Here is an 11,706-nt window from a genome sequence, read left to right as displayed (position 1 = left end):
CTCTCTACTTGATATTTTGAGTTTCAAGTACAAATCTAGCTCAAGTAACTTTAAGGAATTAATTTTTAGTTTCAAAATGTTAACCATTTTAAGCTAATACAACTCAAAAATTTTAAATACAAATGCTTGTAATATCCAAATCTACTGTGTTTTGAATTTGATATTTAAAAAAAAAAGTGCCCAAAATAATTACACTTGTAAAAACATAAGACAGAAAATATAAATTCAAGTTACAAATCTATTGAGTTACTTTGACACATAGCCTTTCTAACAAAAAGCCCAAAGACATAAATCCACCACATTTTATAGGGAATAATGTCAGAAATTTTGGCACAAGGTTACAATATTAGAAATAAAGAATTTCACAACATGTTTTAAGAGTATTCAAATTTGATTAACACATGAGTATGGCCTTTTTATTAAAAAACAAACAAAAGGAAAATAAAATCCTGCATTATTAGGTGGGAAAACCGAATGAAAGTAATAGTATAGTATAGTGCAGCTAATACACTGAAATATAATTGGTAACCTTTTTAATATGCCAATACTGCGGTTATGCAAAATGCACATTTGTAGAGTGCAATCACAGTCTCAACAACAAAGCAATAAAACTTTAAATAGAAAAATACTTCTTTAGAGACATAAACAAAGTGTTATAAACCTCCTTAGCGCCTTATGTCAGTTATGAGTAGTTCAGGAGGAACGTTCCTTAAGTGACATTCAAGATCCCACCTAAAAGCCAGAAATGTAGTGAGATTGTCCTTCATTTTCTCTATAGATTTACAGTTATCTGACTAAAAACACAATCAAAATCAACTAAAACACAAGTGATGATGGGGGAAAAAAATTAATAAATAAAATAAAATCACCCCTTTTACTTTGGATGTGGCTTTTAGATAATGAAGTATGAAACAGAGTCTGCAAAGATTTCTTTATTCTATTCTCTCTTTTTATAAAAAACTTATCCAGACTTGGAAACATGATAAACTGAATTACTTGCTTTAACAGGCACTTGAGGGCTGTGTAGGAATCCTGGACATTATTCTGCTGCCAAAAGATCATTTTTAAGACTCAGCACTTTGGGCTTCAACTTCCCACCCTCCAGACCCATCAAAACTTTCTGAATAAAGTCAAAAATGTTGGCCAAACATTTTGGGTAGCTTAGGTGCAGGATGTCGGTCAGTCCAAATATTACTAGAAATGCATCAGCCAGGGTGGTGAAAACAATGATCATGTTACCCTCGACCAAAACTGCAGTCTTCTCAGGGCAGAAGAATGTTGCATCGCTGGAATTGGCTCTGATCAGGAGGAGTCCAAGTGGCACTTCACTAATATCTGGTCTATCAGAATGCATCATCTACAGAAAACAAAATTACTACATGTTAGTGCATTCCTATTTCTCTTAGTTTCATCTATACAAGTCACATTTCTGGATTATTACTAGCTCAGAAATCAATTGTTTGAACAACAAAAAAGCCACAACACACCAAAGATTTGAGAAAACAAACTGACAAAAATAGTACTTTTAGTAAAGCAAAGTCATACCTCTTCGTAGCAATAACAACAGAAAGTCAATAGGAGTTATATTTTTTTTTCATTTGTACAGTGATGTATGGTTGGGCTAGGAACATTATGGAAGGTCTACACACATTAAAAACATGTAGTGTTTCCATTATGTGACATGGACACTGTTGTAGACAGATCCAAGCATGGAGATGCTTCTCAAACTCTCAAAGTGTCATAATGTTTTGAGAAATCTAAACAAGGATGCTACTAAGATATTGTTCACAACTTTGTCCAAAACTTACATCCCATGTTTTGATGAAGGTAGAGGTGTCTTCGTACAAATAGGCAGAGAGGGCATGAAGCACACCAGCACTTTGGGCATGGATATCAGCTTGTTCCTACATCACAAGAAAATTTTTATTTTAAATTATTGGCTAACCTAGTCAAGAATGGTAATTAAAATTGAAAAATTGATCAAATTAATTAAAGCTCAAAAAACAAGACAAAAACCCACTAACCTGGAGATTATAGCTTCTGAAGAGCTGAGACAGGACATCAGACACGTTCCCTGTGCAAACAGCTTTCTTTCTGAATAAGCTCTGGAGCCGGGGAGCATGTTGGTCCAACAGCATAAAAGTGGTTCTTCAGGTGGAGGTTTGTAATCCTGTGGAATTCTGCACAGATCTGAACACACAGGATACATTTGTGTTTACAAGTTTCAATTAGTCTATAAATCTTTGCAAAATACATCAAAATCCTTACACTCCAAAGGCATAATTTGTTCAGACAGGCCAGATAACAGGAGTTGACATAAAATACATCTTGTTAGATCCATCTATATACATTCTTACCTGGGACTGGGATTTCAGAGTAGGCCAGCAATCCAGGATCTGACCTACTGGTAGGTCATCATTGATGATCTCTTTGCATTGCAAGGCCAAAGTTGTGTGCATCAGCTTTGTAATCAGGATTCTTTTCACTTTTCTCGACTTCATCTACAATCTGTAGTCTTAGCTGGTCAAGGTAAACAGCATCTTCACCCCTGAAAATTTACTTCTGCCCTGGCATGGACATAACAGTAAAACACAGAAGACAAGACAGACTACAAAGAGAACAGAAAAGACACACAACCAAGGAGACACAGATGAAACATAACCAGCCCAGAACTCAACTAAACCTTAACTAATAATAACAACAATACAAGAACTTCACCTCATTTCAATATAACATAAAGCAAAAATACAAAATAAACTCAAAATGCTGTGTCACAGACCCAGCCCCTGACAGAAAAAAAACAAACTAAGTCTTTCACTAATGAACACTGGGCATCAGAATAAAATAAAACGAAAAAATAACTGTTTGGTAAATATATTATTGATGGATTCACCCTTAAGCTAACCTAAAATAGACCAGGCACAACAATTTTACAGTTCAGAAGATTCTACATTTCAACTTAGTATACATAACTATTTGCAATGTAAACCAAGTTCTACCGCGTAATTATGTAATGATTAATCACTGCTTTTGTAAGTATGTCCTGTGCCTACAATTTTGCTGCCCCAGTTTTAATATGTACAACTCCAGAGAACTAAACGTAAGTTTCAAGTTCCACCAGTTAGCAAATGGGCTAGCCAATATCAATATCCATGTATGCGCCAAGTGTGAAGCAGCGCAGCAGTGCATATTGATTCAACAATTTAACCACAAGGCAGTTTATAATCTGCAAATCCAGAAATGCCTTCTAAAGACTTCTTTTAAAATAGTAAGAGATTAGAAAAGTTATTAACACATTATTAGTCCCAGCCTCTGCTCGGACTAATGTGTTATACTAAATATGAGCTTATTAGCATAATTCATGCAAAACACTTTGGGGCCAAGCCGACATGGATAAAACGACGCATGCATGTAATTCTTAAATGCCTGCTAGAGTTGTACATTTATGACGATAAAAACCCATATTACAACGGAGAACTATAGTTTCAGAAAAAATAAAACTTACCACAAAAGCGCTCCTGAAGATGCTGCAAAGGCGGTAAATGCAGCTAGCCAAGTGCAGAGCGTTAGCTGTTCCAGTTCAAAAGTCCGTAACATACCATAGCACGCCCTCCTTTATCCAGCGTCAAAGGCAATGCCGCAAAAAACCCTTGACAAATGTTTTTATTTCTGTTCGGATATTAACGTTCCACAAGTTTCTTTCGGAGTAATGAGCGGGCATTCGCACTCGAAGCGAGGAATCCAAGATGGTTGCCAGCACTTCATAAAGAAACAGGTGGCGCACGTAGGTACGTACGTACGTAGGCACGTAAGTGACGTCAGTGTTAAAACTCAAATTATTTGAGGGCAATGCCAGAAACTAATCAATATATTCAAGTACTGATAACTTGAAAAAACAAACTTGTTCAAACTACTCAAAAAAATAAAGGTGTATGAACTTATAACAGGTTTTTAAGTAGTTGGAACTCATTTCATTTATCAAACTATTACTATTCGGTCTTACAGTGCACCCTTCTCCAAATCCGTGCCCCTACCTGGCCCGACCAACAAAAATTTTCTAGACACGCCACTGTCTGTAACCTGTATTGACACACTAAAGCATACAATTAATATCCTTTTCATTTCTTTTCTTAAAACCTCCATTCGCTTTCTCTGCCTAGAGTTTAACTCATCTCTCTCTCTGGGTGCTCACTTGTCACAGTGAGTCTCCTTTTATGGGCATGCAAAGTTCCTGTCACACACACCATTTCCTGTCACACACTACTTCCTGTCACACACACACGCAGCTGCTCAGAGCCATATTTTCTGTTTCTCTTTCCTATTTTACAGCCTAATCAAACTGTTTAGTTTTACTAAGTCTTGATCTAAAAACAATGCACCCTTATTTCACGCACACACACTTACACTGTTACAGGAGTTAGAAATATAACTCAAAATATGCTTTCCTAAGAACATTTTAGACATGCCTCTCATAATCAGAAAGAGCAAGTAAAAAAAACAATTGAAACCTCTATTAATTCTCACCACACGCACAAGAAATTGAAAAAACTAAAACGCACCAGCATTTATTGCTGGAGAGAAGTTACTACTGAAAGTAATATGTTAGTCTTAAATATATACAATGCACTCAACGTATTTATATATCTACATCCAAACTCAGTCAATTACTATACATCCACTACGGCAACTCAAAACTTTATTTATAACCCTCTAATAAACATAAATGGCGTCTTAAACACACATTAAACAATGTTTGCAGCAGTATTTGTAAAACCAACTGTGGTTTAAACAGTTCACTGCTTACTAATTTGCATTTTCACACACCATCTAAAAATAGCAGCAGACAGTCAGTGCATTACTGACTGGACACACAGCCTCCTCTCACACCAAACTCTTATTTTATATTACAAAGATGTCTTATATTTACAACCACTGTCAGATCTGTCAGCTTCAGCAATTTTGACAAATTTAAGTTAACGGCCAAGGCTTACCCCGAAGTTTTAAGTTAAAATTACACGCCCAAGTCCAACTTCTGCTGGCCAAAAAAGCGCAGACTACCATTCCAAACGGTAAGGAGACTCTAACTCCTAGCTTATTCCAGGATGCCCTGTACCCCACAGTTAAGCCACACTGAACTAACCCTCTTCGCCGAGAGGTCAATGTCGCGCGTCCACGACAAGGAGGGAGCGTAACCTCCGGGCTATGCTGCTTTCTATCAGTCCAACTGACGTTCTTAAATAATTTATAATACTTTGGAACAACAGTAAAACACCCAAAAAAGTGTAAGACTGAAGCAGGTCCAACCTTATAACCAATAGGGGCCCTAACCCCAAACAATAACCAAATTCCCTAATATACTAAAATCACTCAGCAGTCCAACTGCTTTACACGGTCCAACCGTATTAAATCCTTCAGCGGTCCAACCGCATTCAATCATTTAAATCCTCAGTACTGTCATGAGATTTTCATCAAAATCAAAACAGACATTTACCGGCAACTTTTACTGAATAGACATTTAATTTCATCATCCAATTCAGCACACTTCGGATAAAATCAACAGGCCTGTGCCTACCTCTTTTATAAAGGCGCCTATCCACTCAGTTTGGTTGCTGGGTCTCATGCCTGTCTGTCTGACCACCACGGACCACCGAATTTCACCGTCTACACCTCCAACTCTCTCCCTCCTCAACCACCGGATGAAGCCCCCAAATGTTAAGGTTCAAATATTGAGGAAGGAGAGTAAAAACAACCATGGTCCAACAAGAGCTTGGTCAAACAATTGATTTTAATGAAATCCGTTCGCAGACAGGGCTGATCTTCGATTACTCAAAGCATAAACAGATTTTTTATATCATCAGGGTTTGAATTTAATGACGCCCCCTCATGCGTCATCAGATACAATATATGCATACGTCAATTCAAAACCACAATGACTTTTAACACAGTTTGAAAAGGAACATTGTCTCTATCTTCATGGCAGATGTTTCCTGTCAACCTTTCACCAGAACAGAGGCTCATCCTTACATGTAATCCTCAGAATAACCTGCCCTTAGACTCTGCTTTCGGTTTCAGTTCTGCAAAAGGAACACTCTGCAAACCTGCAATTTCCTGTCAGCCTGTGGCTTTAGTCTTTCTGAAAGACACACACTGTTTAAACATCTGAATGCAATATCAATACTGTAGATTATATTATTAATCTGGACAATAGCAGTAAAATAATTTCCCTGATCTCCACACCATCTGTATCTGGAAGTCCCACAGGATCTTAGCTCGGTCATTCTCCACCACCCTAGGGGGCGTCTCCCATTTTGACCTCAGAACTTCCAGGTTATACTCGACTCAGATGTTTCTGTATGCCGGCCGCTTGGTTATGGCTTTCATCTTGCACTCTGCTGTTATGAGCTGGATTGTCAAACAACTCAGTTTCCTTTTTTCTTCTATTTTAAACCCAGTAGTAGCACTGCAGTGGTATTGGAAATAAAAATTGAGAATAGTCAACCAGGTGAAACGGTTGAGGTGTCTGTGTATGATTCTGCTTCTAAAGAAATGTTTTTTGGGCATGGGGCAGTTTTATCTCCTGAGTAGCTTAGAAAAGTTTAAGGCTTCCCCTAAAATAGTTTGAAGTGGTATCAGGGAGGGAGGTAAAACATGGTTGGATGGATGGATGGATGGATGGATGGATGGATGGATGGATTAGAAGTGTTTGATTTTGACACATAAAGTTTTCACTGTGCGGCAACATCAGCTAACACTTTTATCATTTCTGATGTGTCTTTGGATTTGATCTCAAATTCAGATATATTTCTGAAAGCAGGGAGAGAGATACAAAGACTAAGGTGGAAGCCTGATGTGTGTTGATGATATCTACACTTATTCATGGAGCAGTTCCTTGAATCAGCTGTTGTGAGTAGAGCGCCTCTGCTTAGTGTTTGATTTTGGTTTCTCATCTTCCTTCTCCTGGCTTGTGTGCATATCAAAGCTCTCAGGTAGAGCCCTGCCTGCTCCTCCACACTTTGCCTCTGATCTGTGTATTAGTGGAGACTGAACTTGTTTACTTAAAACTTATCTCTGTAGTTATTTCTGGAAAATAATACATAAGTGATGCAGTCTAGTGAAAGCAGCAGAGATTCATCACATTTTATTAATAAAAATAACGAACACTGATGTCAGGCCAGTTCTATGATGCAAAATGTCAGCTAAACTAACCAGAAGGCCTCTGTGATGCACTGGCCAGCTCCACAGTGTTGAAAGGCCTAGAAACAAAAGACAAATATAGTGGGTCATCACAGAAAAACAAAAGAAAAAGTCATTATATTTACAATCATCATAATTTATTTAACTACTTTTGAGTTTCTGGAAAAGTGGGACTGTGTAAAAACAACTGTAATTCTTAAACAGTTAATACAGTCCTGTTGTCAAAGACTTCACAACAGCTGCATCTTAATTTTGTTGGTTTAAAAGCAAGTTTGGTGGTGTAAATAGACAATATTACCAAATTTGTGTCATTACCTATTTATTATGGACCTGACTGTATGAATCTCCCAAACCACATTTGCGGGGCAGATCCAGATTCTCCAACACATGAAAAAGAAGATTAGCATCAGAATATGTGCACCCTGTTATGATAAATAATCTTTTACATTAGTAACACTAAACTTTCATCTTGGCTTGAATACGAGTTGTTCAGAACACAGTCAAATTATGATATAGAGCTGACGTAGAGCTCAAAATGTAAATATATTTTACTAACCCGGCGTGATATTTTTTCCACCGCTCTCTCATGTCAACGTGATAAGATCTGATTTGACATCACGCAGCTAATCTATTGCAGGGAGGACTTCTCCCCCCGCTGTCATCAGGCGCTTACTCGTAGGTATCTGTCAAATAGAGTTCTCTCTCCAACGATGTACAGTCTTGAATTTGGATTTGTGTGTGTGTGCCACTACTCAGAGGTGTGGACTCGAGTCACATGACTTGGACTCGAGTCAGACTCGAGTCATTAATTTTATGACTTTAGACTTGACTTGAAAAAATGTTCTAAGACTTGTGACTTGACTTGGACTTTTACACCAATGACTTGGGACTTGAATTGGACTTGAACCGGTTTACTTGAAAAGACTTGATATTTTACCCCAAATATAAAATTTAACATGCATATTATATAGAGATTGAAAATGTGACGTCATTCACGGGTAGAACCGCAAAGGATTCTGGGAACTCGTGGCAAGCGGTACTAGCGCATGCAGGCTTTCAATTAAAATCAGTTACACAGCGATAAAAAGAAACACAAAAATGTCAAGAAGCCGTTGTATTATTAACTGCAATAGCCGGTCGCATGACAGCCACGGGAAGCCGACGGGTAAAGAGATCGGTTGTTATCGGATTACGTCGTTGAAGAGAAATTGTTCGAGCCATGTTTCCGAAGTAACAAAGACGCGACGGATGGCCTGGATTGCAGCCATTCAAAGACCAAATATAACGTCCCAGAACACTCCAGCTCACAGGTTAGTCTGCTCCAAGCATTTACACGAAGGTCAGTGTTTTTTAGTAGTTAATACGTCATTTTCATAACATAATTGGTGATATAGGTTACAAGCAAGTCTGGCGCTGAACAGAAATTGTCGCGCTATGCTCCTTTATTTATTGTGCATAAATAGTGAATTGTCCTGACACAATATTGCGTTTCGCTTCTGTTATTATGGTACATTGACAAAAACATATACTTTTATTCACAGGATAAAACAGGTTTTTTGTATCACTAATTGCCCAGTACGATTACAGCATACAATATTATTGTCACTGCTACATTTCTGTGATGCTACCAGAAATTATTTCCACTGCTAATTAATTACCGTTGAGCTCAAAGGTTCTATTAATAAACGGTTAACGAATGTGTATTTATGACGACAATTTGTGAGACTGGTAAACTTATGATATGTACGATGGTCTTTCGTTCTACACGGTGCATTTCAAGGTCCTGTACCCATCCGGCGGTAAACTGTACCTGGGCTTGTTGCAGTGACCTGAAGTTACTAAACTTCATGAGTGTATGCACTCACTCCAAGAACCGTATAATTATAAATATGCATATAAATATGCTAAGATGAGATAGCTGACTTCATCTAACTAGCAAATGTTGTCCAGGCTACGTTGGTGATACAGTTTTTTTTTATGTGTATGATATTTTTGTCCTGCGATTTTAAAGCTGGTCCTACAACCGCATCCAAGAATAACATGCAGCTTATCTCAGAACTGTTGGTGAAAATTATTCTTGGAGCTAGGTTTAATTGAGCTGCATTTTAAAGAGGTGCAATTTCACAATTTGTGTATATTTTCTAAGTTCACTATTTTGTCATGTGTTGAGAAAAACACAGATTTAAGATTACATGTTCTAATATTTACATTTAGCATAACTGCAACATTATTTTTTCGTTTGTTTTTTTTAAAGACTCGAAAGGACTTGAAATTCAAAGTTTCAGACTTGTGACTTGACTCGGACTTTTACACCAGTGACTTGAGACTCGACTCTGACTTGCCTGACATTACTTGAGACTTGACTTGAGACTTGAGGATAAAGACTTGAGACTTACTTGAGACTTGCAAAACAATGACTTGGTCCCACCTCTACCACTACTTTATGCACCTTATGGCTGCACTACAGATTTTTTTTAATCTCACTTTATTTTTCCTGCTTAAATAAAGTTAAATACAAAAGTAAAATCAAATTCTTGATCGCAGCTCACTTAGCCGAATGTCTTGCAATGAATACAGTCTTGATCAAGGTTTATAAAAATAAAACTAATCTGACTTGAAAATGAGCCATTTTTTAAAATGCACCATTGGGAGAATAAAGTTTAAATGCTCTACAAGGCATTAGAACACAGCTGCAAACACATGTGCCTTTAATGGGGTTCCTTCTATAATTCCTCCTGTATTGTAGTGGCTAATATCCGTATGTCTATTCAGACTACTGAAAAGATGCAGGAAGAAAAATAGCTACAGAAAGAGATTACCCGAAAAGATTTATCGTCTTCTTAAAAATGTTGCTCTCTTATTTTTATCGGCATCTTTGGTTTTGCTCCATCTTCGACATTTTAACCAGATACTTCGATTTTTAAACAAGTCCTTCAACTGTGACTGAGTGGTCTTTTGTTGTGTTGAGCTGAGCTTTTCATTGCTAATGCTGTTCTCGGCTTGTGAATATCTGTAGTGCTGTTTCAACTGCTGTCTGTCAGATTTGTCCTGCTGTCACGAATGCCTCCTGCTCTGTTTACTAATAGTTTCTATTTTCTTGGTCTGGTTTCTGCCATTACTTTAAAACCACTGGCCTGAATACGAACTGATTGCAGTTTCCAGGATGATGATAGCCTGCTGATGCAGTTTAACACTGGTACAGAATTAACTTTTTTTTCCCTTTTTTTAGCATTTGTGAAAAGCTCAGCAGACTCCTCTAATGAAGACACCTTCGCTTATTTTTAAGCGTAACAACACCTTCAATGCAAACAGTGGGCAACTCAGAACTAAATCATGACTGCTGGTTGTTTGGGTGTAGTCCTACAGTGTTTCAACTCATTATTACATTGGATCAGTCCTTTACTAGCAGAGCTGTGTTTTCAGTCATGCAGACAGAAGATCAGATTAAAACTTGCACAAAAGATGACAGATAAAAGCCCAAACACTTGAAAAAATTGCACAAGGCAACACAGCTGTGACAGTTTTAGACACAAAGTTGTTTTGTAGATGCATTTAGAAATCATCACTTTAAAATCAAGACAGTGCAGAAGTGCAAGCATGTTTTTTGATAAGGATGGATAAATGGTTTCTTTAAAGGGAGATTCGATTTCAATAATCTGCCTGACCATGGGATCTTTTTCATGTACTGAGCCTTGAGCAAGAGAAAAGGCCAGCAGTCGACTGTGTGTTTGAATTTTGTGTGAAAGGGTTCATCAGCTCATGAGGTCAGTTTTATAGAGAAGAAACTTCTCACAGCAGTTTTCACTGCCAACATTTGTGATTCAAAGTTTTGAAAACTTCCTTTGATGGACTATATAATTTTCCTTAACGTGCTCTGAGTGTTTAAAACTCAGCAAAGCAAGAAGACCTCAGAAAATCCTTTAGATTTGGATTGGCTATTTTAACTCTGGTGTACACACTGGCTTTACACAAGCTTTTAGGTTAATCATTGTACGACCGTGATGAAAAGTCTCTACTTATCTGATCCATTTTACAGGAACATTCAGCCAATGACGACGCAGCCTTGTAAGATATTGATTACTCCCATTATTTTCCTAATATCCTTATCATAAAGTGTCTCATGTCATCCTGTGTCCTGAAGCTAGGCTAGGCTGTTTGGGCTGGCTCCTGTTTGCTGGATAGATGAAGATTTCGTTCTTGGCTTTTAGTTCCAAAAGCAGCAGCTTTAAAATCCTGTTGATCAAAAAAGATATCTGCGATTGAGGCTCTTTGTGCCTTCCGCTCACTCTGTTACTCCGTCCTGTGTACACTGTGACACTAGTTTTATAATAAGCTTACTCATCATAATGAAAGACTGAAAATGTCTTTCTAAAGAATGAAAGACTCCAGCTTATGCAATTCAATTTTATTTATACAGTGGCAAATCACAATAACAGTCGACTCAAGGTGGTTTATATTGTAAGGCAGACCCTACAATAATACATACAGAGAAAAACCCAACAATCATATGCC

The 11,706-nt window shown here is 37.6% G+C and overlaps 1 long non-coding RNA gene across 1 annotated transcript; it reads right to left on the bottom strand.

The window, feature by feature from the left end:
- Nucleotides 1-752: 752 nt before the first annotated feature.
- LOC143421928 (uncharacterized) lies at nucleotides 753-3,824 on the bottom strand. Its single transcript, XR_013101528.1, has 5 exons — nucleotides 3,506-3,824; nucleotides 2,358-2,608; nucleotides 2,025-2,190; nucleotides 1,809-1,904; nucleotides 753-1,357 (listed from the first exon to the last, which is right to left on the bottom strand). It is a non-coding gene; the product is annotated as an uncharacterized LOC143421928 (long non-coding RNA).
- Between the last annotated feature and the right edge of the window lie 7,882 nt (nucleotides 3,825-11,706).

The sequence above is a fragment of the Maylandia zebra genome, linkage group LG14 (genome assembly GCF_041146795.1).
Source record: "Maylandia zebra isolate NMK-2024a linkage group LG14, Mzebra_GT3a, whole genome shotgun sequence".
NCBI lineage: Eukaryota > Metazoa > Chordata > Actinopteri > Cichliformes > Cichlidae > Maylandia > Maylandia zebra.
The sequence above is the reverse complement of the archived record's forward strand: the minus strand, read 5'-3'. Positions and strand labels throughout refer to the sequence as shown.